Source organism: Callorhinus ursinus, unplaced genomic scaffold, assembly GCF_003265705.2.
Source record: "Callorhinus ursinus isolate GAN/ISIS: 27379988/994484 unplaced genomic scaffold, GSC_fseal_2.0 scaffold4, whole genome shotgun sequence".
Lineage (NCBI taxonomy): Eukaryota > Metazoa > Chordata > Mammalia > Carnivora > Otariidae > Callorhinus > Callorhinus ursinus.
In genome coordinates, this window is record NW_027397066.1 from 86,331,455 (window position 1) to 86,354,820 (window position 23,366).

The 23,366-nt window shown below is 37.9% G+C and overlaps 1 pseudogene; it reads left to right on the forward strand.

Moving 5' to 3' along the window:
* Positions 1-17,343: 17,343 nt before the first annotated feature.
* On the forward strand, positions 17,344-17,807 carry LOC141372540 (small ribosomal subunit protein uS10-like; annotated as a pseudogene).
* The last annotated feature ends 5,559 nt before the right edge of the window (positions 17,808-23,366 follow it).

Genomic DNA, 23,366 nt, shown 5'->3' on the forward strand with positions numbered 1-23,366 from the left:
CTTGGTCCCACCCCCTACATGCTTCCTTTTAACGTAACCACAGGCAAAGAGCATCATATTCATGGAGTATCAGGTATTTATGGATCAGGAGGATTCTGACAGCTAGTCAGGGTGCTTTCTAGCTGAGGCACAGAACCTTCCAAAGACTATGCTTTCATCTCCCAGGTAAGCTATGATATTACTTATAGGTTTGTAGCTTAAGAAGCTCCCAAACTAGAGGCTTAATAAGGATAATAATAATTACTATCACTTAGAGAATTTTACTATGGGCCAAATTTTGATCCAAGTACCTTACATGGATTAACTCTCCCAATCCTTGCTAACCACTGTTTAAGGGAAGTAATGTTATTATCTGCATTTTAGAGTTGACAAAACTGAGATACAGAATTGAAGTAGTTTTCTCAACGTCGTAGAGCTACTTATTAAGTGGCTCTGGATCCTGGCAGCAAGTAAGGCAGAAGTGAGAAATTCTGTTTTATCTGGGCAGTAGACCTTTGGCTAACCAATCAGAACAGTCAGAGGCCCAGTAGGTTAGCCTTTGGACCAGCTGTCCAATTTTTAATAGAATTCCCAGGTGACCGCATATATATTAACCTCATCTAGGACTGTCAGTGGAGTCCTGTGGATTGTGTCTGGGCTCCATGAATGAACTGGCTAAGACGCACTGCCCATTATTTTTGTTCCCTTGCAAAGAAGTCTGGGTGGTCAGTGGGAAAAGGTGAGTGAGAGGGACAAAAATGGCCTCAGATCCAATGACACAGCTTAAGATGGTGAGTACGCATCACCTACACGTTACAAGTCTGCCCCCCACCCCCCTCTCCCCTTGCAGCTGGGTCTTGCACCTGAGTCTCTGAAAAGAGTCAGTGGAAAACATTATACGGTGGTATTACAATACTGGGATCCTGCCCTATTCAGCACTTCCAGATCTAAATGACAAAAGCAAAATAGCGTAGGTGTGGGTGGGCATGTATCTGGTTCCAAGGACACGCCAGCAGCTGATGTCACAGCACCCCACCTACCCCTTGATATATTAAACAGTGGTGAGTCACTCACTCTCATGATAACCATTCATAACCAGAATGTTTGAAGAGGGAAAACCCCCAAGCCTGCGCAGATTGACAACGGAAGGACAGAACAACGCCCAGAAGCCACTGACTGAATCTAATCATGAGATCTTTCAGAGAAGAGAGGGCTGTTCATCTTTTCTGAGTCACTATTAATGTGAGCCATCCAGAAACAGAAAGAATGACTCAAGAGAGCACTACCTGTTCTGGAAATGGGGTCAAAGAGTGGAAGGTGGAACAAGGGCTGAGGGTGAGTCTGAAGGAGGGGACATGAGAAGCACATTTCCTCAAAGTTAGTGCTCTTCTCAAATGTTTAATGATGACACCAGTACTTTCAAAAGGTCGGAGACTCAAAAGTGGCAGATTGCCATCTACCTCAGAGTTTCAGAGAGACAGCCCAGAAAGGAAAGAACTTGCCGTCATAATCCAGTGTGTACAGCATCTACATCTGACCAGAGAGAGGAAAATAAACTGGGCAAAGAAAAACCTTCCCCCTATTTTCTCTCCCATCTCACAGACATGGACTCTGTACCAATGTGGCTACCAGGATTATTGAGAGAACTGAGGAGGGAAGAATAGCAAGCATCCTTTCCCCACTAGAAAGCCAGGAAATTAAACACTTCCTGTGGGGGAAAAAGAGCTATTCCTAATTCCTCCTTCTCTCTCTTATACTTGCTATCCTCTCAGCAAAATCGCATACTTGTTACTCTGTTAGAAAATGGTTCTAAGTCTAACGTGGCTGGAAAAAGTTGGAGATACCACCTCTTTGGGCACTAATTAGACCCCTGGAAGAGGTATCACTTACAGTCTTCTTGAGATCCAGGAGAGACTAGTCTGCTGCACGAGGACAAGAACCTTGTCTCCAAAGAAAGACCATAGCTTTTAAGTCAAACAGACAGGGATTCAAAGGCTGATTTTGCCATGTCTTTACCTTGAACAGGTTATTTAATTTTTCTGAGCCATACTGTCCTCGGTCCAAAAAATAAGAATAATGATGGCTATCTTGTGGATTGGTTAACAGAATTAAACAAGATGATGTGAAGTTCACTAGATATTAAAGTAGTTCTTATTTTAGAAGTTTCTTTTCCCAAGCCAAACAAAGCCTCCTTCATATTCTTTCCCTGGCTCTCCATTCCACCCAAAGAAAAATCAGAACCAAATAAAAAGCTTAGTCTAGACTAAACACATTCACATTGTGTGTGTGGGTGTGTGTTTGTTGTTTGTTTATATTTTCTCCACTAGGAAAAAATAAAAAGTAATAAAGGGAAAAAGAGACACGTGGGTGTGAACACACATCTGTTCCATTGTGTGGGTTCAATCCTCCTGGGATGTTCTGCATCAGGCACTGATGGTGCCACAAGTTCTCTTCTCAGTAAGGGACCTAGACAGACTTGACCAAGGAAGGGGCAGTCATTTACAGCTTAGAGTAGCCCCTTCTCACTTTAACTGGGCTTTTCCCCAGATGGCCCTGGGCATGTTTATGTTCACCACAAGGTGAGGGAAATCATACTCCTGGTTCTCTGAAAAAGGTAGAATGGAGTCAAGGGGCTGGAAGGTACAAAGCCATATAAACCCAACAATCTGTTTCATTTTCTGATAAGTTGATTACATCCAGGGCCAGCTCCACGGGCATGCAACCAGGGCCCCATGAGCCAAAGTTCCCATATTTAGGATTTAATGCTCTTGCTGTTACTTTCTTGAAATTCTTTAAAAATTTCTTCTTTTTCTTTTTGTAAATGAAGCCTGGTGGGACAACGGGAAATGTGCTGGAAACTTGGAGCCTGGCTCATGCCTCCTCCCAAGGATGGTTCTGGTGTTATAAAGTGTGTAGCACAACCAACCCAAGTACATTTCAGCTCCATAAGTTTCTTAATTCAGTATAAAAACATTTATTACCTCATGTCTGTGCTTCACCAAAATCTGTATTATCACAAAATAATTTCTTATTCAAAGTTGAACTTCTCTTTAAACTAAATTTGCAATGACAGTCACAGTGACAATCAAATAAACTTCCAAAGGCTTACTTTGGTTCCATGTATGATATTTTTTAGGAAAAGGACCAGTATCGGAAATAATGGATTTTCTAACTGAAGCATCTGATAATATTGATACATAACCAGCATCAATGATTGAGAATTTCTCCTCTTCTGATGGAGCCAATGGTTATCCTTCACCATTCATAGATGCACTAGAAGACTTGGAATTGGATATGAACAGAGCAGTCATTTGATCTGTTGAAAAGTCATGTTCATACACTGATAAGAAAACATACTTTCTACAACTGTACATAGTAAATTGTTGTAGTCACACATAGCTTTCTTATAAATACTAAATTCTGTAAGATTGGTTTTCAGTGATTTCTGTCTTCTGCTTTTCATATGGTAAGTGATGCTATTTTGTTTAATCATTTTGTTGGTCAATCAACATCAAATTTCTCAAGAAACTATAGCTCAGCACCTAATTTTTCACTGAATATGTGCTTTTGATTTTTTTGAACTCATAGCTGGTGAATGCTTTTATTGCTAAATAAAAGGCCATCAAATAATAAAACCAAGCAAATAGTTGTGGATGTATAACATACAATAAATAACAAAACTACTGTAGTGGACCTTCTCTCTATGTGCTACAACAAGACCACCCAATTTGTTTTCTGCTCATTGTTTCATGTACATTTAACCTTTACTGTCCCTCAAATTCTGCTGAGCATTATAGTTTCCTGCATCTCACAAACTGGCACAACTGGCTGGTACAGAGGTAGGAAAGCAGTTTTATATACTACTCCCACCACTAGTCAAGACCTAAAGGACTTAGAATCTAGTTATCCATTGGCTTTTTTATCATGACTGCTTTGCATGCTGTCCTTGAAAGAGAGGTGCCTTTTAGACTTAACCACATGTTAAGGTGAGAATTCTGTTCACTGACATACATTTCAAATACTAGAAGAGCCCATGGCAGAAGCTAGAGGTATAAAGAGAAGTTCCTAATTTGTTTTAAAAAAATGAAAAATCTAAGACAAACGCTAAAATGGGCAGGACACTACAACAGGCAGACCATATTGTTTGGTTATCCAGCTTACAATCTTTTTCCACTAAAGCCAGAGTGATGTTCCTGAAATGCAAATTTGACCTTGTATCTCCCCTTATATCCTTCTCTTCAATGGCTCCTTATAGGATAATTTCAAACCCCTTGTGATAGCCCACATGTCCTTCAGGATATGCGTCTCCCTCATCACTCACCATCCTCATCTCACATAGAGTCCACCTGCTTAAAATAAGGAGAAAGGAAGAGGGATAAGGAACATTAACTCCATTTATTAGTTCAATAAAGGACCCTGCCATGGTTTCCTTGCAGGAACTAAGATCTTGCACCTGTGCACCTCTCGGACTCTTCCCCTTCCTTCAGGTAACAGCCTAAATGTCACTTCCACAGGGAAGACATCTCCTTCAGAACCCTGAGTCTGGGTAAGGAGTTCTTCCTGTCTGCTCTCATCGTGCACTGAGCTCCCCCCTCATAACACTTTCTGCATCCTGTTGGAACCACCCATTTTCTTCTCCGATTCCCCTATTGAACTACAATGGCCAAGGAGATAGAATGGGAAACAAGACATGTGCCTATCTCTAACATCAGATATAATACACATAGTTAGCCCTTAAAAATATTTAAATACATAAACACAATAAAAGACAGTATATAATCAGTGCCAAATTAGCAGTACAGAGTAACAATAAATGCCTAGGTTACAAAGGAGTAAGAGTGATCTTCAGATACGTTAGACATCACTAAAGATATATATGCTCTATGTCCCAAAGAACTCCAAGAGGAAGAGTCAAAGTCAGGATTAGAGTTAAGGTTAGGGTTAGATTAACAACAGGATGGGGCTTAGGAAATATATAATGTTTGGAGCCGTTTTTCTGCAGGGTGTACATAAGAATTTGGGACAGAATTAAAAAGACCAAGGAGGACCACATTATAAAGGTCTTCAGTTCTAGTCTAGGGCATATTTACTTTATCCTGTAGGCATCAGGAAGTCATTAAAAGTTGTTAGCCAGAGTATATGATAATACAGATAAGCAAATTAGTTTTGCTAAAGAACAAACTTTTGGAATCCTGAAACTCAACATTTCCAACTTCCTTAATTTAGACTCAAAACTGGACCTGCCTTCCAAAACCACAATCATAAACCCACAGAATAAAAATAAAACAGGCAACAAATTTCTCGGGCTATCCCAGAGATTCCTTCAGAATAAACCATACCATCTAGGTCTCAAAAAATAAAATGTGCCCAGTATTAGCATTTCAGTAATTGGGAAAGAAATTACAATTCTTCCACTAATTAAGTTTAATCCACCTCATTTTGTCAGTGTCATTCAAGCTTTTTTCAAATATGAGTTTGAAAACTCTTGTTGTAACTCTTGTTAGGGGCACCTGGGTGGTTCAGTTGGTTAAGTGTCTAACTCTTGATTTCAGCTCAGGTCATGATCTCAGGGTCATGGGATCAAGCCCTGCTTTAGACTTCCCAGTCAGCGGGGGTCTGCTTCTCTCTCTATCTCTCTCCCCCTCTCCCTCTGGCCCTTCACTATGTGTGTTCACTCTCCCTAAATAAACTAAGTGCTAAAAAAATAAGTCTTATTATATAACTTGTTATATAGGTGTACACAAGATATTCTCATCTCTTTGCTCCTTACTCTTAAGGTTACCTTGCTCTGTCAGAAATACCTCTTGCAAGTTGAATGGAAGCCAGTTTAGAAATATAGTCAGTCTCAGTCTCCCCGTCTCCCTCCCTGCCTCCCTCTCTCTTCACCCCCCAGCACACACCCCCAGAACCAACTGTGACTCAGAAAAGAATTATTGACTTAGTACAAACCTGTCACCAACCATGTTATTAAATATAGTGTTCTCGTAATGACTGCCCCACTTGCTGTGCCTTTGTCCCACCTCCCACTGACCTAGCTGCCTTTCATTTTGAATTGAAGTACCCATTAAAGGAACCCAGAATGGCTCTTTCTCCATTCATACAGGCAACATTTTATCCTATACTACCTGGTTGGTTGCCCATACATAACTATCTTTCCAGCCATAGCACAAAGGCACATGTGGCACATCCCTCCTTGCTAAGTACCGATGCACATGACAATTTGGGTGGAGTTCACTTCGTCAATTCAAATGCCAAAGGGGATAAAAATGGTAAATTTCACAGTTCAGCAGTAAAATAATAGTAACCTGTCATTTAACTGACATGGCCAACAATTCTGTCTTGAAAATATACATCTGGCAATTTTCTCTTACTCCCCAGAACTTTCACCTTCCAGAGACACAACCAATAATTTTGCTCATCCAGACATAGCTGACAGTGTTTTCTTCCAGTTTAGACTGACAATTTGTTCTTTAGAAAACAAAACTGACAGAACTGTACCCATCAGTCACCACCAAAACTCAACACAGCTAAGATAATGTAGCTTAAATATTTTCCTACTTTTAAGATAGCAAAAAATAACATTTGGGGGGAAAGGCTGCTATCTTTCAATAAAAGAAAAATTAGTCTAGAAAGGTTTGCTTTTGACAACAGAGACAAATAATTCCTCATAGCTGACTTGTGCATACTACCTGTTTTTATCAGCTGTTCTCTATTCCCACTGTTAGGAACTTGGATGGTGGTTTATTTTGATGCAAAAGGAATGATTCCCACACAGAATCACTAAGAAAGCCTAACCTATTTCCTTTGAGTAGGATAAAAATATTCAGCACTTAGTCATTGAGGATATCTCTTCCATCATGAAAATTCAAAAGATTAGCTACAACTGGAAAAATTTAATAAAAATCCAATCATAAGCACTATTAGATTTGTCTATCAAATTCCCAAAGGAACAGACCTACCAGTCCACTATAGTTTAGGAGTTTGAACCTCTGAGCAGCCCATCTTTGACTCTGAGTCTTCTACCATCCCCACCCAAGCCCAGCTCCTTGACATTATTGCCTATTGTTCTCTTCTTGCTAGGTTTCATTCCAGACTAAGGGAGATTATTGGGAAACAAGAGAAAAACTAAATCTTTTCTTGACAGATAAAATAACATGGTTCCCTTTTATCAGATACTCATGGTACTCCTACTTCATTCTCTATACATGGAGCCAAAAAATTTTTCAAAATAAGTCAATATATGGTAGGTAAGACATGTTAGAAACTGCCCAAACAGCTCTGATATTTTTTTTTTTGGCAGATGGCTTCAATTCTAACAGCCATAATTCCTATGTCCTATATTCTCTTTAAGTAACTTATTTGATCCAAAGCCCTTTATTAACCATTTTCAATTATAGCATGCACAAGGAAGGCAGATGACCTTAAGAATATAGCCTTCATAAGAGGGCTTCTGACAAACTCCTCCTTTACACTCCTCCATCCTCTCTGGCTCACTCTTCTACCCATGTCTTCTTGCTCTCCTCCTTACTAGGGGAAAGTTTTATTTTCAATAAACAAGTCTGCTTATCATCAACACAGGAAATTAAGGGTTTCTAGCCCTTGTTTTCTTTCTCAGAGCATCTTCAGACAAGGACAGCTGCTCAGCATCTGTGGGAAATGGTTTTATTAAAGGGATGGGGGAGTATTGATTTGATCTAGTGGACAGGGGAAGTCAAAATTACAGAGTCATATTAGTTCTCTTGCTGCCCCAGACTGGAAAATAATCATTAGGCTCCTCACTCAGAGGCCACATGAAGGCAATGAAAGAAACCACAATTACTTCCCCGAAGATCCCCTTGCCAGGGCTGTAACTGGGCACCATGGTACTCAGTTTTAGCCACAACAATGAATAACCAGCCTCTGCCATTGCATGCACAGAATGCATCCTGGACCTAAAGTTCTAGGTGACTTTTGAGTTGATTTCTCATAGTGTAATCAATAAAATTCTTCATTGTGACCCACCAAATCCTGCAGACATTACTAGGAGATATGAATGATGTTTTGCATTAGGCTCTCAGATCTTTACAAAAGAGCAAATGGAATTCTATGATTTCACCACTAATCAAAATCTATGGACAAGAAAAAGAAAAAAAATCCACCCTACCCCCAATCTTCCCACTATAGCCCAATTTTATTTAATCTCTCAAATTGACTTTTATTTTTGGAGGAGTGTTGGGCCACCACATCAAATATATATTTCTTTAAAAACCTTCCCTGATTTTGTTTTAAATTTAGGCCATGCAAAAGAATCAAGAACATAGAGAAAATTGTACTCCATTGTAGCTATTGCCATTTACAGCCTAAGGAGACAAAGCCTCACATTTCCCATGATTTTAACTGTTTCTCACCTTTCCTGATGAGATCCCAAATCTTAATTCTAAACTTCCCGAGTGCTCATTAAGAAAACCTGAATCCCAGACCAAAACACCACTGAGAAATGCTTAATGAGTTGAAGAACAAATAAATCACACTTTTCAAAACCATGAGCCTGAAAAAAATAATTTAGATCACAGGACCAAACACATGGACTTTCTCTAAAAACAGGAAACCATATTCCCTTGCTGAAGAAAGGGGCTTTCATCCTTCCTTCCTTCCTCTTTAGCCATAGCTGATTTGACCAACAGTGGACAATTTTCAAAAGGAAACCAAGATGTAAGCTGAGCACAATGAACCAGATTCTCTCTCAAGAATTTGAGCTAGGAGCAGACATATCTTGCCCAACCCATTTGCCCCAGGGGGTGCCTCTTCAAAGCAGTTTCCATCCTGTCATACCCAGCAGGAAGCGTCAGCTAGGACCAGCACTCCCACCACAAAGCTGGCACACAGAGGGCTAGGCTAGCCCAACCACCAGCATTCCTGTAGTAGTCATGGCCCAGCCACAACAGGAGAGTTCATACAACCCACACAGGAGACACCTATGGAGTGCCTAGTTCTGGCGATGGGGGTTGGGGGGGGAGAATGGGCTTTTCTACATAAGGCAATTCCTTCTACATAGGGCCACTACTACAAGACTGGGAGATATAGCTGATTTACTTAATACATAGAAAAAAACAGAGAATCTGGCAAATGAGAAGACAGAGGAATATGTTCTAAACCTAAGACAAAATATAAGAAAAAAAATGAAACGAAATGGAGATAAGCAATCTACCTATTCAGAACTCAAAGTAATTGTCACAAAGATGCCCACCAAACTTGGCAGAAGAATGGATAAACACAGTGAAATTTCACCAAACAGATAGAAAATATTTTAAAAAAACACTTAGAGTGGAAGAATTCAATAACTGAAATAAAAAATACATTAGAGGGAATCAATAGAAGATTAGATGATGCAAAAAAACAGATCAGCAATCTGAAGGGGTAGTGGAAATCACCTAAGCTGAATAGCAAAAAGAAAAAAATTTTAAAAAAATGAGAATAGTTTAAGGGACCTCTGGGACAACATCAAGCATACCAGTATTCATATCATAAGGAGGAGAGAGAGAAAGTGGAAAAAAACTTATTTGAAGAAATAATAGCTATAAACTTCCCTAACCTGGAAAAGGAAATAGAAATCAGGTCCAAGTCCATAGAGAACCCCAAATAAGATGAACTGAAAGAAGTCCACACCAAGACATGTAATAATTAAAGTGCCAAAATTTAAAGATAATGAGAGAATCTTAAAAGCAGCAAGAAAAAAGCAACTAATTATATATAAGGGAATACCCATAAGGCTATGAGCTGTTTTTTCAGCAAAAGCTTTACAGGCCAAAAGGGAGTGGCACAATATAGTCAAAGTGCTGAAAGGAAACAAGAATACTCTACCCAGCAAGGGTATCATTCAGAATTGAAGAAGAGATAAAGTTCTGTATCACTACAGGCCTACCTCGAAAAATAAGAAAAATCAAATAAACAATCTAACCTTATACCTAAAGGAACTAAAAAATGAATAAACAAAGCCCAAAATTAGTAAAGAAGGAAATAATAAAAATCAGTGTGGATATAAAAACTAAAAAAAAAAAAAAGAAGAAGAAGAAGACATTAATAAAACCAAAAGCTGGTTCTTTGAAAAGATAAACAAAATTGATGGACCTTTAGCTAGACTCATCAAGAAGAGAGATAAACCAAATAAAAAAAATTAAAAAATGAAACAGAAGTCACAACTGACACCACAGAAATATAAAGGATTATAAAACATTACTATACACAATTATACACCAACAAATGGTATAATCTAGAAGAAATGGCTAATTTCCTAGAAACATATAATCTTCCAAGACTAAATCAGGAAGAAATAGGAACTCTGAATAGACCGATTACAGGTCATGAAAGTGAATCTATAATCAAAAAATTTCCAACAAACAAAAGTCCAGGACAAGATGGCGTCACTGAATTCTACCACACATTTAAAAAAGGATTAATACCTATCCTTTCAAACTATTTAAAAAAAACTGAAGAGGAAGAAATGGTTCCAAATTCATTCTAGGAAGCCAGCATTATCCTGAACCAAAGTTAGCAAAGACACTACAAAAATAAAATTAGTCTAAGATGAACACGGATATAAAAATCCTCAACAAAATATTAACAACCAAATTAAAAAACACATTAAAAGGATCATACACATGGCCAAGTGGGATTTATTCAGGGATGCAAGAATCGTTCAACATTTACTAATCAATAATTTGATATACCCGGAATTAACAAAATCAAGGATAAAAATTATATGATCATCTCAACAGATGCATAAAAAACATTGGACAAAAACAACATCCATATTGTGCAAACTTTCAACAAAGTAGGTACAGGGTGAACAAGAGTATGAAGTGAACATACCTTAATATAATAAAGGCCATATATGACAAACCCACAGCTAATATCATATTTAATGGCAAAAGGCTTTCGACTTTTCCTCTAAGATCAGGAACAAGACAAGGATGCCACTCTTGCCACTTTCATTCAACATAGTACTGAAAGTCCTAGCCACAGCAATCAGACAAGAAAAATGAATAAAAGGCATCCAAACTGGTAAGAAAGAAGTAAAACTGTCACTGTTTGCAGATGACATGATGCTTTATATAGAAAACCCTAAAGACTCCACCAAAAAAACTATAAAACTATTAAATGAATTCAGTGATATCGTAGAATACAAAATATAGAAACCAATTGCATTTCTACATACTAATAATGAACTATCTGAAAAAGAAATTAACAGTCCTATTTACAACTGCATTAAAAAAAAAAATCCGGGAATACATTTAACCAAGGAAGTGAAAGAGCTATACTCTAAAAACTATAAGAAACTGATGAAAGAAATTGAGGGTAACACAAATAAATGAAAGATATATTGTGCTCATGAATTGGAAGAAATAACATCGTTAAAATTGGCCATACTAGGTGCACCTGGGTGGCTCAGTTGGTTAAGCAACTGCTTTCGGCTCAGGTCATGATCCCAGAGTCCTGGGATCAAGCCCCACATCGGGCTTCCTGCTCTGTGGGAAGCCTGCTTCTCCCTCTCCCACTCCCCGTTTGTGTTCCCTCTCTCACTGTCTCTGTCAATTAAATAAATAAAATCTTTTTTAAGAAATGGCCATACTACCTAAAGCGATATACAGATTCAGTGCAATCCTTATCAAAATATCAATGGCATTTTTCACAGAACTACAACATATAATCCTAAAATTTGTATAGAACCACAAAAGACCCCAAATAGCCAATAGCCTTGGGAAAGAACAAAGCTGAAGGTATCATGCTCCCAGATTTCAAACTATACTACTGATCTATAGTATTCAAAACAGTATGGCACTGGGATGAAAACAGACATACAGATTAAAATAGCAGAATACAGAGCCCAAAAACAAACCTATGTTTATATGGTCAGTTAATCTACAAGGAGGCAATTAATCAAGAGGAGGCAAGAATTTATAATGGGGAAAAGACATTTTCTTCAATAAATAATGTCAGGAAAACTGGACAAGCTGCAAAAGAATGAAAATGGACCACTTTCTTGCACTATACACAAAAAAGAAACTCAAAATGGGTAAAAGACCTAAATGTTAAGACCTGAAACCACAGGACTTCTAGAAGAAAACATAGGCAGTATTTTTTTGGATATCAGTCCTAGCAATATTTTTATGGATCGGTCTCCTCAGGCAAGGGGAATAAAAGCAAAACCAAACAACTGGGACTACATCAAATTAAAAAGTTTTTACACAGTGAAGATAACCATCAACAAAATGAAAAAGCAAGGGGTGGGGTGGGAGGATGGGTTAGCCCGGTGATGGGTATTAAAGAGGGCACATATTGAATGGAGCACTGGGTGTTATACGCAAACAATGAATCATGGAACACTACATCAAAAACTAATGATGTATGGTGATTAACATAATAAAAAAATTTAAAAAATAAAAGTATTCATATGATTTTTAAAAAATGAAAAAACAACCTACTAAATGGGAAAAAATATTTGCAAATGATACATCCAATAAGGAGTTAGTATCCAAAATATATAAAGAAATATACAACTCAATACTAAAAACAAAAACAAAATAAAAAAACAAAAAACAAACAATAATCCAATTTTAAAAAATGGGTGGAGGACCTGAATAGACATTTTTTTCAAAAGAAGATATATAGATGGTATAACAGATACATGAAAAGATGCTCAAAATCACTAATCATCAGGGAAATGCAAATCAAACCCTCACAATAAGGTTTTGCAATATCACAATGAGATACCAACTCACAATTAAAATGGTTAGAATCAAAAAGACAAGAAATAACAAGTGTTGGTGAGGATGTGAGAAGAGGGAACCCTCATGCATTGTTGATGGGAATATAAGCTGGTGCAGTCACTATGGAAAACGGTATAGATGTTCTTCAAAGAAATTAAAAATAGAAATACCATAGAATTCAGAAATTCCACAACTGGGTATTTATCCAAGGAAAACAAAAACACTAGTTTGAAAAGATATATGCTCCCCTATGTTCATTGCAGAACTATCTATAAGCCAAAATACAGAAGCAACTTAAGTGTCCATCAATAGATAAATGGTTAAAGAAATGTAGTATGTACACGATGAAATATTACACAGCCATTAAAAAGGAATGAAATCTTGTCATTTGTGACAACATGGATGGACCCAGAGGTATTATACTAAGTGAAAAGAGTCAGACAGAAAGACAAATACCATATGATTTCACTTGTATGTGGGATCTAAAAAAAAATGAACAAAACAAAACAGAGACAGACTCAAATACAAAAAACAAACTGGTGGTAGGAGGGTAGGGGGATGCATGAAATAGGTGAAGGGGATTAAGAGGTACAAACTTCTAGTTGTAAAATAAGTCACAGGGATGCAAAGTACAGCATAGGGATAATAGTAAATATTATAATAACTTTATATGCTGGCAGATGGTAACTAGACTTATTGTGGTGAGCATTTCATAATGTAAATAAATGTCAAGTCACTCTGTTGTACACCTGCAGCTAATATAATATTGTAGGCCAACTATACCTCAATAAAAGATAAATTTGAGCTATGAAACAGAAGTAATGCAGCAATAATATGATCATAGATATAAGAATTATAAGAATGATCATGTAGAATTGGGCCAGGGAAACCACATTGGGCCAGGTGTCGATAAAAACCATTTAAGTTTGCAAAGAGACATTCAGAAGCAGGAATAAAAAGAATATGCAGACTGAAATGACAGAGGAAGCACCTCACTTGTTAAACTCCCAGTTCTAGTTCCTGCATGGCCTTGCTTTGCTTGGTTTTCTATTCCTAAATGTTTATGTTCTATTCTAAGTAGGTGTTTAGTCTTATAAACAGTAAACTTTAAAAGAATAGGGTTCTAACTGGCCCAGTTTACCAATTCACATGCAAGGTCAAATTGAGTGCTGATTGAGAATGAAAATACTGTACAACAGAGAGGTCAAGGAGAAGCATTCCTGAGCATCATGGGTGCTTCCCTTTTTATTGTACTTGGGAACAAACCAAGTCTTCAGCAGTATTTCCATCCTCTCCCTATCACCACTTCCAAGTAGTCTGGTGTTGTGTAGCTTCTGGACAATAGAAATCATGTATCTGTGTCTGTATCTAAGGTTCTTTGGTTAACACTGTCACATTTAATTTTACTATTTGGAACTATTTGGTCTACTCCAGTGATACCAAGAAATCTTTTAAGAGAAGAGAGTTTCTTTTCCTTTTTTAAACGTTCAGTTTGGGGTGCCTAGGTGGTTCGGTCAGTTGAGTGTCTGCCTTTGGCTCAGGTCATGATCCCAGGGTCCTGGGATTGAGTCCCAGATAGGGCTCCCTGCTCAGTGGGGAGTCTTCTCCCCCTCTCTCTGCCAATCCCCCTGCTTGTGCTCACTCTCTGTCTCCCAAATAATTAAAACCTTTAAAAAAAAACATTATTCAGTTTATTTTCTCAACTCTGTGAGAATCCCACAAAGATGGCCCGATTTTTCAAAAATTTACCAACTCCTACTCTGATAGCCCACACAAAAAAAAGTGACATCAGAGGAAATTTTGGGTACCATCAGACAGTCTGAATAAATGATATGAAACATTAGCAAGCTTTAGGAAGCACTGGTTTTACATTTCTCTCTTCTTTTCCCACCTACTAATGCATACACCTAAGCTCATTCCCTTTTCAACACACTTCACTTTGCTGGTGAACCACTCCTACTTGATGAACCCAGTGCTGCCTTGTGGCTTGGCATATCCTCTCTCACTTTTTCTCATGAGACCCAGCTTGTTTTACTCTTTTTTCCCTGTGTACTTCTTACATTTTCCCCTTGGTGTTTCCCCAACACATCTCACCTATATCCTCACTTAGTCAAAATCCCCCATAATACAAGTTGTCTAGGAAAAAGAACCAGACCAAGAAACAGAAGACACAGCTACCAGTCCCAGCTCTGCCATCAACAAGTTCTGCAATCTATTCCCTAGTTTTCTAATCTGTATGAAGATAAAGAGTTCAAACAGGTGACCACCAAGCACCTTCCTAGTTGTAACATTCTATAACTTTATATTTTTTCAAATGAAAAAGATTTTAAAAGGTATTTTTCTCATTACTATGTCTTTGGATCCCCAGTACTTAGTATAGTATCCAATACTTGGAGGTTACCTAAAAAATACTTGTTTGTTGAATGAGAGTATCACCCTGGCCGCTGATTTGTGGCATAAGCGTCAGCAACATTACATTTTCAGGTCATCATTGTGGTGGAATAGAAAAATGAAATTTAATGAAATAGGAAAGTTTATTTTCCATAATTCCAGGTATCAGAGGCAGGCAGAATAAACTTGAAGAGAATGTTCCCCATTAAAGAAGGAGTAAAACTGATAGGAATCTGCAGCGGTCTGCAGATCATGAGAAAGGTCTTTTGTCAGAGGCATGGGCATTTAGAAGGAGGCAGAGCCTGACAAGGGAGGCAAGGAAACTGATCAAAGATTGTGTGATGTGATCTCTCCTAACAGCCCTTCAAGTTTTCAATAATGCTACTTAATTCACAAAATCATAACTGATTCGATTTTTTCATGGAAAATGAAATGATGAAGGTCTGCATATTGGCTGATATAGGCTAGATTATAATGGAAAAATATGCTAGGATGGACGATAAATAGGAGTGACCATTAGAAATAAATATGGGAAGGGGTACCTGGGTGGCACAGTCAGTTGAGAGTCCTACTCTTGATTTTGGCTCAGGTTGTGATCTCAGGGTCATGAGATGAAGCCCAGCATTGGGTTCCACACTCAGCATGGAGTCTGTTTGAGACTCTTTCTCCCTCTCCTTCTGCCCCTCCCACCCACCCTGCACACACTCTTTCTCTGAAATAACTCTTAGGAAGGAAGGAAAGAAAGAAAAGAAAGAAAAAGAAAAAGAAAGAAGTACAGGAAGTCACAGAAATCTTGTGCGGAATTCTGTATACATAATAACTGAGATATTGAAGGTTTGAACCAAATTTACCTATGTCTTCAGGTACCAGAAGCCCCAACTAATATCTGGGTTACACATTAATTTCATTTTCAATAATGGGCACAAATGCATCCCTTGTCTTCTATTTTTAAAATTTGTAATTATAAGGAGCTAATATATCAAAATTATACACAAAAGGTAGGATGTTATAATTAGACTAACACCAATTATAAAGGAAATAGTTCCATTGAATAAGGCAGAATGCCTAATGACACAACTAATGAAAACAAGCCTCTTCTATATACTGACTAAAAAAGAAGTTGCCTTTAAAAAAAAAAAAAAAAAAAAAAGAAGAAGAAGTTGCCTTTATCAACAATAGCCAAACTATGGAAAGAGGCAAGGTGTCCATCAACTTGAACGGATAAAGATGTGGTGTACACACACACACACACACACACACACACACACACACACACACAATGGAATATTACTCAGCCATCAAGAGTGAAACCTTGTCATTTGCAACTACATGGTTGGAACTACAGGGTATTATGCTAAGCAAAATAAGTCAGTCAGAGAAAGAAATACCACATGATTTCATTCATATGTGGAATTTAAGAAAAAAACAGATGACCATAGGGGAAGGGAAGGAAAATAAAATAAGATAAAAACAGAGAGGCAAACCATAAGAGACTCTTAACTATGGAGAAGAAACTGAGGGTTGTTGGAGGGGAGGTGGCAGGGAGGATGGGCTAAAATGGGTGATAGGCACTAAGGAAGGCACTTGTGATGAGCACTAGGTGTTATATGTAAGTGATGAATCACTAAATTCTACTCCTGAAACCAATACTACACTATAGGTTAATGATCTTGAATTTAAATAAAAACCTGGAAACAAAGAAGTTGCCTTAACTTTATAAAAAAGAAAAAGGAAATACAGTCTCACTTAAAATTTTATTTATTTGAGAGAGAGAGAGAGAGAATGATAGAGAGAGCATGAGATGGGGGAGGGTCTGAGGGAGAAGCAGACTCCCTGCTAAGCAGGGAGCCCAATGCAAGGCTCCATCCCAGGACCCTGGGGTCATGACCTGAGCCCAAGGCAATCGCTTAACCAACTGAGCCACCCAGGCGCCCCAAGACTGTATTTGCTTTTATGCCCACCCAAAAACACTAAAATTTAAAAAAATTAACTCTAGATTAATCTGCCTTTTAAATTTTTATCGTACCAATAACATCTGAACCAAACCTATCAATACGAGGAACCCATAAAGGAAGCACTTAAATAGGTCAGCATTATTTTGAGGAGCAGAGAGATTGAAGCAAAAGATGTTCACCCATCTAATTACTGGGCAGTTTTTCAACCTGCTCAACTTCACATTCAAAAGGAGATCTTTAAAAGCCATGGCTGAGGCAGGGCTTCCTGACCGACTTGTTCCTCGGTGAGAGCGAACAGCGGTGAGTCAGGAGCCGGAGCAGGGTGTCCAAACCTCCGCCGCAGCTGCGACCACGTCTTCCTGAAAGAGCCCGGGAAGACACCCGTGGAACCGGAGGTGGCTATTCACCGAATTAGAATTACTCTCACCAGCCGCAACATAAAATCTTTGGAAAAGGTATGTGCTGACTTGATCAGAGGCGCAAAGGAAAAGAATCTCAAAGTGAGAGGACTAGTTCGGATGCCTACCAAGACTCTTGAGAATCACTACAAGAAAAACTCCTTGTAGTGAAGATTCTAAGACTTGGGATCATTTTTAGATGAGAATCCACAGCGACTCATTGCTTTGCACAGTCCTTCTGAGATTGTTAAACAGATTACTTCCATCAGTATTGAGCCAAGAGTTGAGGTTGAAGTCACCATTGCAGATGCTTAAATCAACCTTTTTAATAAATTGATTATCAGTTGTTAAAAAAAAAAAGAAGAAGAAGGAGATCTAACATAATTCCATGTGGTATTAGCCCTGTCTCACACTTCTAACCACTCTTTTATCAGGACCACTTATCATAACATCTAAGATTGTCCATCTCAGGATGCACTTGGTATCAGTGAAATCATTAACTTGGAAGTGTAAAATCATATAAGTGGCTGGGAGATGACCAGTCAGAACTTTTTTTTAAATGAAGTTATGCTGAGGTTAGCTTTGTAACTTTTTTCCCCTGGAACATAAAAGATGACATGTTTACTGTAGAAAGTTAAGCAATATAGAAGAGAATCAGTAAAAAGGTTAAATGTCAACCCAAATCTACTAGAGATGACCACTGTGTCATTGGTGAACATCCTTTTAAACCTCTCTTCATGCAAAGACATCATTATAAAATTATATATAAATAAGTTCACAATTCATGTGAGCTACTTTATCCCTTTATTTGTCTGCTTAGGCAGTTAGAACAAAGTATCACAGACCGGGTGGCTTAAACAACAGAAATTTATTTTCTCACAGGTATGGAGGCTAGTAGAAGTCTAAGATCCAAGGGGAGAGCAAAGCCAGCTTCTAGTGAGATCCTTCTTTCTGGCTTGTAGACTACTAACTTTCACTGTGCCCTCACATGGCTTTTCCTCTATGCATGCCAAGAGAGAGCTCTAGCATCTCTTCCTCTTCTTACAAGGATACTAGTCCTATCAGATTAGGGACCAACCCTAGTTACCTCATTTAGTTTTAAGTACCCCTATAAAGGCCCTATCTCCAAATGCAGTCACATTCGGTGTTAAGGCTTCAACATATGAATTTAGGGAAGACACAATTCAGTCCATAATATCCCCCATAAAAATTTTAAAGATATTTAAATTCACATCAATAAATATAGATCTGTATGATCATTTTAAGGGTTTCTTAATATTCCCTTATTGGATGCACTATCGTTTAAGCAATTACACATTTGTGTTGTTTCTTTTTATCTTGATACTGTAAAAAATGCTGCAATGAGAACACATGTATGTATATGTATGTTTACACTCTTTCCAACAATTTTCTTATGATAAGTCCCAGGTAAAAGCGTCCTTGTGGGAAATGAGGCTTGGGAAATTGGTACCAAAGATGCTGCTGTTCTGCCTATTGTCATTGATATGAGTAATACAGTCTTCTGTTTCTGACCCAGGCACTCATGAACTGTGACAGTGTAACTCGTTGGTTTTGCCAGTAATGTAGAACTTCAGATGCTTCCCTACTCTTGACACATTTTTACCACAATTTATGATAGCATCCATTATCCTTGCTAATGTAGGGCATTCTCTACCCCAAACCTCATATGGCTAATAGTTTTAAAACAGAATCTTTTTTGTAATTTTTATAGGTTTATTGGGCATTTCTATCACTTATTTGGTAAGTATTAATTTTTCTATTATGTGTCATGTTTTCTGTATAAAATTGGAAGAGTTCTTTGTACATGAGGAATATCGGCCTTTTTGTCTGATAGGTTGAAAGAAACTAGTTTATAAGTATTTAAATGGGTGTTTTATTTTTTAATCAAATCTAAACATCTTTTGTCTTATGGGTTTCATCTTTATGTCATGTTTTCTCCTTTATAAAATACATGCACATTGATTTATGCCTCTCTAGAAATTCAAATGGGCCACGGATTAGCAGGAAGAGTGCACAACACAAACAGACACACACAGACACACACACTTCCTGATTTATTCATCCAATTTGGTGAAAGTGAAGTGACTGCACAAAGCAGAAGCAAATGCTTCATATCTCATTATAGCTTATCTTGGCCCACACCCCAATATGCTAATTACAGGGAGCCCAGTGACACTATTCTGTCTATGCTGGGGCTACCACACTAAGCCACAATTCTCTTATACTTAGAAGTTACATCCCTATTCAGGAAGACTTACACAAACAATTCCTGAACTTAATTACACTTACCAAGACCCAGATCTCTTGCACCAAAATTCAGTTTAGCCACATCTTCACCCCTTTTAATCCCCTTTCAGAGAATTAAGCAATTCTCATACTTTTACTTGTCCAGAAAATTTTAGATTCATTTTTTTAAAAGATTTTATTTATTTGACAGAGAGACACAGCGAGAGAGGAAATAAACAAGCAGGGGGAGTGGGAGAGGGAGAAGCAGGCTTCCCGCGGAGCAGGGAGCCCGATGCGGGGCTCGATCCCAGGACTCTGGGATCGTGACCTGAGCCGAAGGCAGATGCTTAATGACTGAGCCACCCAGGCACCCTAGATTAATTTTTCAAACTTCCCCATTTCACTTCCCACCCCAACACTACTAAGATTTTATTATGATTACATTAAATATACTATTTTAAGAAAAAATGACTTCTGAACATATTGTATCTGGCTATACATTTTTTTTCAAGAATCTTTCATGCCCCTTACATTTTACAATTTTCTCCATATTATCCTATACATGTCTTGATAACTTTGATCTCTATTCTTTTATTGTTGACTGCTAATTTAAGTATCTCTGGATCAAGATGGTGACATAGGAGGCTCCTGAACTTACATCCTCCCATGAACATACCAAATCTACAGCTACATATAGAACAAATCCCTCTGGAAAAAAAACCAGAAACTAAATGAAAGACTCCAACACATTGGTTAGGCAAGCAAACACCTACATCAAAACAGGAGAGGATGAGACACAATCTCTCCATAAACCTCATCTCTAATGCAGCAACACATGGCCAGGAAGAAACTCACAACTCTTAGATGCTCCCTGAGGGGTGAAGGGTTTGGACCTTACATCTGGTATCCCCAACATTTCAGACTTCACATTGAGAGAAGGAGCCCAAAAATATCTAGTTTTGAAAGTCAGTGGGGCTTGAATCTGTGAGGTCCACAAGGCTATAGTGGACCGTGAAACAGTCCTTAACAAGCTCTCATGGGCTCACTGAGGCTATCTCCCCAGGGCACAGTGCAGAGGGAGCAGACTAAAATTGGCTCAGCCATCCTGTGAAAGAGGCCTATTTGCTTATCTCATAAGCTTTGGTCTGAGGGGCAGGCTTCTAATTTAACACACACCTAGGGACAATTTTAATAATCTCCAGAGACCACAGAGGCTGGCAGTTGTCATTTTCATGTTCTCACTCTGCCTCATTCCATGTGCCAGTATCTCTTGGGAATGAAATTGTGCACATGACTGGCACTCTGACTTTTGTGGCTGCCATCAAGGGGATGCATCCCTTGATTGCCTGGATCTGATGGCCACTGGGGCTTAAGTTCAAAGTTTCAACAGGAGGACAGTAGCAAACAAACAACAGTTTTGAACTATTCCCCCCAGGGCTCAGTGCAGAAGGAACAGACAGAAACACTCATCTCCCAGTCTCCTCTGAAAGAGGCATATTTGCATATTTTAAAAGTGCTGCCTAGGAATCTGACTTCCAATCAGCATGAATCTAGGCACTAACTGAAATCCTCCACCTTGGGACAATGACAGGTCTTGGCACACCCTCAACTACTGGGAGCCACTAAAAATACAGAGGCCTGCTTGGACAGTCAAAAGATTTGAGACAACTAAGCTAGGGCAGGGTTGAACAGTAAGGTTCATCTACACAACAATTTCTTCAAGAACAGGAGAGGCAGTTGTTTTATGAAATGCATAGAAACCAAAACAGAGTCGAGGAAAATGAAGAAACAGAGGAATATGTTCCAAATAAAAGAACAAGATAAAACCACAGAAAAAGACCTTAATAAAATGGAGATGAATGATTTATCTAAAAAAGAGCTGAAAATAATGTTCATAATGATGTTCACAGAAGTCAGGAGAACAGTGTGTGAACAAAGTGAGAATTTCAACAAAGAGAAAACATAATAAAGTGCCAAACAAAAATCACAGATCTAAGAATACAAAAACTAAACTGAAAAATTAATTAGAGGAGTTCTATAACAGACTAGATGAAGCAGAAGAAAAGATGGGTGAAAAAAAGACCAGGCAGTGGAATTTATCCAATCAGAGGAGCAAAAAGGAAAAAATAATGAAAAACAATGAAGATAGTGTAAGGGACTCATGGGATACCATCAAACCAATCGATATTCACTTTATGGAGGCCCTAGAAAAGGAAGAAAGAGGTAGAAAACTCATTTGAAGGAAAAATAGAAGAAAGCTTCCCTAACCTGTAGAAGGCAGAGACATCAGATCCAGAAAGCCCAGAGTTCCAAATAAGGTAAACCTAAAGAGACCCACACCAAGACACACAATTAAATTGTCAAAAGCTAAAGGCAACAAGACAATCTTAAAGGTAGTAAGAAAAAAACAACTTCTAATGTACAAGGAAACCCTCATAAGACTATCAGATTTTTTCAGCAGAAAAAATTGTTTCAACAGAAACATACTGAGAGAAAACCACTGCCAACCAAGAATACTCCAACTGGAAAATTGTTCTTTAAAAATGGATAAAGAGTTTTCCATACAGACAAAAGCTGAGGGAATTCATCACCATTAGACCAGTCTTATAAGAATTATTAAAGGGATTTCCACAAGCTGAAACAACAGAATGTCAATTAGTAACAGGAAAAATATATGAAAATATAAATCTTAACAATAAAGGTAAATATATAAATTTAGAATACTCCAATGTTGTAATGGTGGTGAGTCAATTGCTTATAAATTTAATATGAAGGTTAAAAGACAAAAGTAGTAAGAATAACAATAATTTTTAATGGATATACAGGATAAAGAGAGGTAATGGTAACATTAAAAACATAAAAGGTGGGAGAGGACAGTAAAAATGTAGAAGTTTAGGATATGTTCAAACTTAAGCTGTTATTAACTTAAAATAGACATATAAATATGTTTTATGTAAGCTTCATGGTAACCACAAAGCAAAAATTTATGGTATATACACAAAAGATGATGAGTAAGGAATCTAAGCATACTAGAGAAAATCGCAAATTACAAAGGAAGAGAGCAAGAGAGAAAAAAGGTACAACTAGAAAACAATTAACAAACTGCCAATACTTACATACTCTTAATAATTACATTAAATGTAAATACACTAAATTCTCCAATCAAAGCAGAGTGGATGAATGGATTAAAAAGCAAGACCCAACTATATGCTGTCTACAAGAGACACTTTAGTTGTAAGGACACAGACTGGAAGTGAAAGGATGAAAAATATATTCCATGCAAATGGAAGCCAAAAGAAAGCAGGCAGGGGTAGTTACTCTTATATCAGACAAAACAGACTTTAAACACTGTAATAAGAGACAAAGAAAGTCCTGATGTAATGACAAAGGGGTAAATTCCACAAAAGAATCAATCCCAGGAGAGGATGCAACAATTGTTAATATGTATTCACCCATCATAGGGGTGTGTGTGTGTGTGTGTGTGTGTGTGTGTGTGTGTATACACACACACACATATCAAATATTAACAGACCTAAATGAAGAAATAGACAGCAATACAATAATATAGGGGACTTCAACACACCACTTTTATCAATGGATAGATCATCCAGACTGAAAAATCAATATGGAAACATTGGACTTAAATGCCA